The sequence below is a fragment of the Mauremys reevesii genome, linkage group 3 (genome assembly GCF_016161935.1).
Source record: "Mauremys reevesii isolate NIE-2019 linkage group 3, ASM1616193v1, whole genome shotgun sequence".
Classification (NCBI taxonomy): Eukaryota; Metazoa; Chordata; order Testudines; family Geoemydidae; genus Mauremys; species Mauremys reevesii.
In genome coordinates, this window is record NC_052625.1 from 195,520,372 (window position 1) to 195,526,652 (window position 6,281).

The following is a 6,281-nucleotide window of genomic DNA, read 5'->3' on the forward strand; positions in this document are numbered from 1 at the left end:
TGATGAATGGAGCAGGGGGCTGAGCCAGTCACATTCCCAGAAACTGCCCAGTCTGCTAGTTGCCAGAAAGGGGACAGGGTGGGTATAAGGCCATTCCAAACCAGCTTGTTGTAAGGCACAGAGGAAAAGCAAGCTGCACTCTTGTATCCTGATTATGCAGGAAATATAGAGCTTATTAACAGAAGTAGTGTTAATTGAGTAATGTTAAGAGACACCCGCCCACCCAGATTAATATCTTGGCATAATTTAAGCCTACACCGTTAAAAAAACCCAGGAGATGCTCTTTCTGTGTTTAACTCAGGTTGAGTAACTACAACAGCTAACTGCCTAGGTAACCACAATCTCTTGCTAAATTGTGAAGTAACTTCCTCTTTTATCTTTTTTCTTCTATTTTATATGCTTTAAACTTTGTAATAGAGATATAGGAGCTCAAGCTATGCTAGTCGATGCAGTGTCATAAGGCATGATATAGATAAATAGATTCAAAATGTGTTATGGTTTAAGAAACAATATCATAAAATTAAAGCGATCTAAAGTGTTATATAAGAGGTAGGCATTTTATTTTATTTTATTGTTAAAGGCATTCTCTAGCAGACCCCTTTGGTTTGAGGAAGCTTCATCACCTAGGCAACTTGACCACAATTTATTGCAAATAGTTCAGACCATGTTGTCTATTTAAAATAGAAATTGATTAGTAAGCTATATAACTGATCTTTAACAAAAGTATATCTAGCAAGGTGTTTATTTTGCATTAAAGAAGCGGATAAATTCAAATGGTATGTTGAGAAACCAATGTGAAGTTAAATCTTTAAGGTGAGTCAAAATGTTATAAGGCCTCAATGACTGTAAGACCTGATTAACTGCATGATTGGCAGTTGCACAGAGAAAAAGTTCCATATATGCAGCGATCCTACAGACTATCACTGAAGTATGGCGAATAATCAAATACTGGTGCAGAAGTTTGCATCGCTCTTTTTTGTATGATTTCATTAATTGTTCTGTTATTGGAGATAGACCAAGTGAATGATTCAAATGACATGATAGTGCTGCGTGATAAATTACTAAACAAAGACAGAACCATCCAGGAGTGTGAAGAGACTTTACATAAAAACTCTGTTCTAACTTAAAAATAGATCTTCCTACAGAAAGCTGACATTGCTGATGGAAAGAACATGGAATTGTGCAAGGTTGGCCAAGGGAACACACCATAAAGCAGCCCACAGAAAGTAACTTGTAGAAGTAGGTTACTAATGAGGCCTTGTCATAAATATGTAAATCCTACTTTGAAACTGTTAGTCTATAAGGTGCCACAAGACTCTTTGCTGCTTTTACAGATCCAGACTAACACGGCTACCCCTCTGATACTTTGAAACTGTTCTGGTTGAAGTGACATGAGTAGTGACATCACTCCATTGGCAAATAAGCTTGATTGGAAGTAAACAAGTGTCTGTGTTTAGTATCAATACTTCTGTGCTGTTGCTAAAATCATCCGCCTAGACTAGGGTAGGATAAAAGTTGGCCTTTGGGAAAAGACTGTAGTGAGACCTACAATTAATTGATCTGATTTCCTGTCTCTTGAAAATTGTAACATCCTGTGTTGAATTCAATTTTGGACATTGTGAACACTATCATCTAACCCTCTTTATTTTGTTTGCTGTAATTTCTGATTTGCTTTCAAAGCTATTTTGGCTAATTAAAACTCATACATTCATAATTCTCCACTCTGTACTTTAATGAAGGAACACAGACTCAAAGAACTGTGAGAAACCTAGAAGAGGTAACAGGTTATAATACATAGGGCTGGCTCTATCATTTTTGCCGCCCCAAGCAAAATAAAATAAAATTAATAAATAAATAAAAATAGCTCGGACTGTGCTGCCCCAAGAATGGACGGAATGCCACCCCTTAGCATATGCCGCCCCAGGCACGTGCCTCCTCTGCTGGTGCCTGGAGCTTGCCCTGATAATGCACACAGTGATTAAATAATGTACTTAACCAATTTTTCTCACTCATTCCAGTAGGAAATCTGGCTGAATCAGACAAAATTCCTCCAGGAGACTCCAGGTGCAGCATGTCTCATATGCATCCTTGAGGGCACAATCTATTCCTTAATATAGACAAAGGCTAACAAAACAGATGCCACTAGACCAGTGATTTCTGGGAAGGTATTTCTTTGCTGTATTGGACTGCACTATAGGCCATCTAAAGGACATGACTCAGATTATGCCAGCATTTGTAAGGCTATTTGAAAAGGATTAATATTGTGAAAACTTTCTGCTCTGTTCCAGACCATAAGTAATACCAATAACCATTCTAGTGGCGTGAGGAAGGGAAGCCTAAGGGCATTTTTTTTCAGTAATGGCTTTGCCATTACAGTAAAGCTAAGAAATTTAGATATTTATAATGATTTCCTAAATCTTTGTTCAAGAAATTTAGCAAGTTGTCTCCTGTGAAGAGGTGGCTGCTGAAGAAGAAGACAACCAACCAACTGCGAGGGCCTCCAGCTGAATTAAGCAAACTGGGTCAGTGCTAGACTCTTTTCTCTTTATACCAAGTAAAGTTTAGTATTTGTGTGTTTTTTTTTAAAAAGTTTTCTTTGAGTGATTTATTAGGATTTTTTCCTCCTTAATAATTGCATACTTTGAGAGACTCTCTCTCTCCTTGTGGGAGGAAACCCGCTCAAAATAGGAGCTGAATGAATGCAAAGGAGAAGAATGAAATGTCATCTTGACCCAGGAACATTATTGATTTCTTTTATTATTGCCTAACGTCACTTCACTCTGGTCTGACAGCCTGACACCAGCTTGGTCCAGTATCTTATGTGGGAACTTTGCTATACAATTACTGATAAATCTCCTGGAAACAGGCTTTTTACCTCCCTCTGCTCACACAAATGTCCCCAAACCGGTTTCTCTTCTGGCTTAAATAACAATGGACTGAGAACTGGTTTACTGATGAATTTCATAAAACAATTGTTAATAAGGACCCTCAAGAAGAGGTGGTATTTCTAGTAGGGTTCCACAGGGATTGTTTCACAGCCCAAATCTAGTCAATATTTTTATCAATGATTTTTAAGAAAATATAAAATAATGGCTGATGAAATCTGCAGACGATACAGATCAAGGGAGTGGTGAATATTGATGATGACAGACCACTGATATAGAGCACTTTGAAAAAAGGGGCACAGCCACCAGAAAACATGCATTTTAATGCAACCTAATGCAAGGTTTTTATTTATTTATTTTATAGGAAAAAAAAGAGTGTACACTATACTTACTGGATGGGGGAATTGTATCTGGAATGGCAGTGACCCTGAAAAAGACTTAGGAATCATTGTAGATAACTAAATGTTCATGAGCTCCCAGCGTGAGGCTGTGGCTCAAAGACAGGGCTGGCTCCAGACCCCAGCGCGCCAAGCGCGTGCTTGGGGTGGCGTGCCTCGGGAGGGCGGCAGGCGGCTCCGGTGGACCTCCCGCAGGTGTGCCTGCGGAGGATCCGCTGGTCCCATGGCTCCAGTGGACCTCCCGCAGGCGTGCCGGCAGAGGGTCCGCCGGAGCCACGGGACCAGCGGACCCTCCGCAGGCACACCTGCGGGAGGTCCCGGAGCCGCGGGACTGGCGACCGCCAGAATGCCTCCTGCGGCGTCCCGCCCTGCTTGGGGCAGCGCAATTCCTAGAGCGGCCCCTGCTCAAAGAGGTAACATGATCTTTGGTTGAATAAGCAAGGAAATATTGAGTGGGGGTAGGATAATGGTGTTGTCTCAGTATATCGCATCAGTAAGACCATTACTGAAATACTGTGTCCCATTTTTGGTGTCTACACTTTAGAAGGATTTAGAAAAATGGGAAAGGATTCCAAGAAAAGACACAACAGTGCGTTGAGGTCTGGAAAACACGTACAGTGAGAGAGACTGAAGGGATTCAATGTATTTAACTTGTCAAAGGGAAAGTTCAGAAGTTACTTGATCAGTCTTTGAGTACAATATGCAGAGAACTGATATTTAGTGTGATGGACAACGGCATAACAAGATCCAGCTACGAAGATTCAGACTGAAAATAACGCACACATTTTGAAGTGAGGGTAATTAGCCAGTGGAATAGTTTATCAAAGGATGTGGTAGATTCTTCATCACTTGGAGACGTTAAATCAGGCTTGGAACTCCTTTCTGAAAGTTATGCTCTAGTGTTTTAATCGCAAGTTATAGAGCTCAGTTTAGGAGTCACTGGGACCTGTGATATTCAGCATGGTATGCAGCGTTGTAGTAGCTGTTGGTCCCAGGATATTGGAGAGACAAGGCAGGTGATGTAATATATTTTTATTGGCCCAACTTCTGTGGGTGAGAGAGAGACAAGCTTTTGAGCTACACAGAGGTTTACCTCAGGTCTGGGAAAGGTACACATAGGGTATGTCTACACAGCAACTAGACACCTGTGGCTGGCCTATGCCAGCTGAGATGGACTTGTGGGGCTGCTATGTTGCTGTCTGGGCTTGGGCTGGAGCTCAGGCTCTAGGACTCTGCGAGGGTCCTAGAACCCAGGCTCCAGAGAAGGGGGAGAGCCATGGATGTAGGAAAGGCTCAGCGGAAAAGCAGCAAGGCATGAACCTTGGCTGCTGATTAGAGGGTCCCTGAGCTGGACCCCAGAGCAGAGGGCAGGCCCTGGTTCCATTACTAGGTACTGGGGAAGTGGTACATCCCAGGCAATGGAAAATAGAGTGCCTGGAACCATTTGCCCTGGAAGACCTTGACACCCCAGGAGGAGGCAGCATGTGTAATGGCTTGGCTTGAGGGACAAGTTGCAAAGACTTGGAGTTGCAGAGATGGGTGGAGATCCCGCGAGCCGAGGGTGCAACACCTGAAGGACCTAATGCCCAGAGTGGCCAGGAGGAGGTGTCCCAGTGGTGAGCAGAGCACCCCGTGATAGAAGCACGTCAGTATGTGCTCAAGACACTCATTTTGGTGAAACTGAAGCAAAAGCTTAAAGTTAAAGCATGTGCTTAACTGGCTTCCTGTGAACAGAGATGGGCTAACACATATGCTTAAATGTTTTCCTTACTCAGGATCTACAAGCTTCCTTAGACGTGCATTGAGTAGGGTCTTAAGGTAGCCCTGTGTCTTCCTACATGTCTGGTTCAAGATGAATAGTCATGCCTTTGCTCTGTTTCCTTACAAATAATTTTTTCCTTGAAAGTAAATTTTCCTTTACCCCTGATTTTGTTTTCCTCTCCACATCTTAAGTCTCTTTTCCAGGGTCTCTATTAGAACAGTGTCTCAATGATCACTGATCAGTTTCTTCTTAATAGCTTTTAATTGCACCTATTGTCCTTTCAGAAATCTCCTTCTTTCTTCCCTATATAACTGAGCAACAACAGGACTTCAGCAACTTCCTTGTTCACTTAGCCATTGAAAAATATGCTTTCCTCCTACTCTGACTGCCTCAAGTGCACTTGTACATACCCACATTGGTCCAAAACATCATGTAAATTGCCAGATTGCAGCCAACTGGAAATCCCCTAATTCCTTTTCAGTTTAATTACTAGTTTCAGAAAGCTTTGTCTAGGCCAGTCATTGAAAAATGAATCAGAAAAGAGAGAGAGTTACACGGCACTATGCTGTTTGTGAGCATTTCAACAAAAAACACCCTTTTCCCCCCTAAATACTTTTAAGCATCCATAGATTTCCCACAACTAACTTTTCATGTCCTGTTCCTCATTCATTTCTCACTGTAGGTTTACAAAATACTTTCCATATACTCTTCCCCCTGCCCAGGCTCACTGTTGGCAACTCTAGTGATTGATGTTTTTCTTAAAGTCCTAGCTCCTGGACTCGTGATTATGAGAATTTCAACTTTCAGTTAAAAAAAAAGGTTTCTAGCCCTCATGACTGCAGAGGAAAAGCATACAAACATGAATTGTAGACAGTTGAAAACTAGAAGGCAAATAACTAGACCATCTGCCCATATATTATATATTTTTCAAGTCACTTGATTTTGGGGGGTCCTGACTCGTGATTTCGAACAATTAAGTTTGGCAGTGCTCACCAGGCTCATCTCACTTGGCATTTGTAATGCCGGTGCCCCTGGCTGAGTTGTCAGCAGTGGCTTGCATGCTAATTTGCTAGCCACCATCTCAGTTTGGTTAGATGATTTGTCCCCTTTTAGAAAAGTGTATTGCAGAGTTTAATTGGTCATAATTTGTTTGTGTGTATGATTCTCATACTGTATCGTTTCCCGTCTTTCTATCATTTATGCACATTAGTATGTCTATACCAGGGATCGGCAACG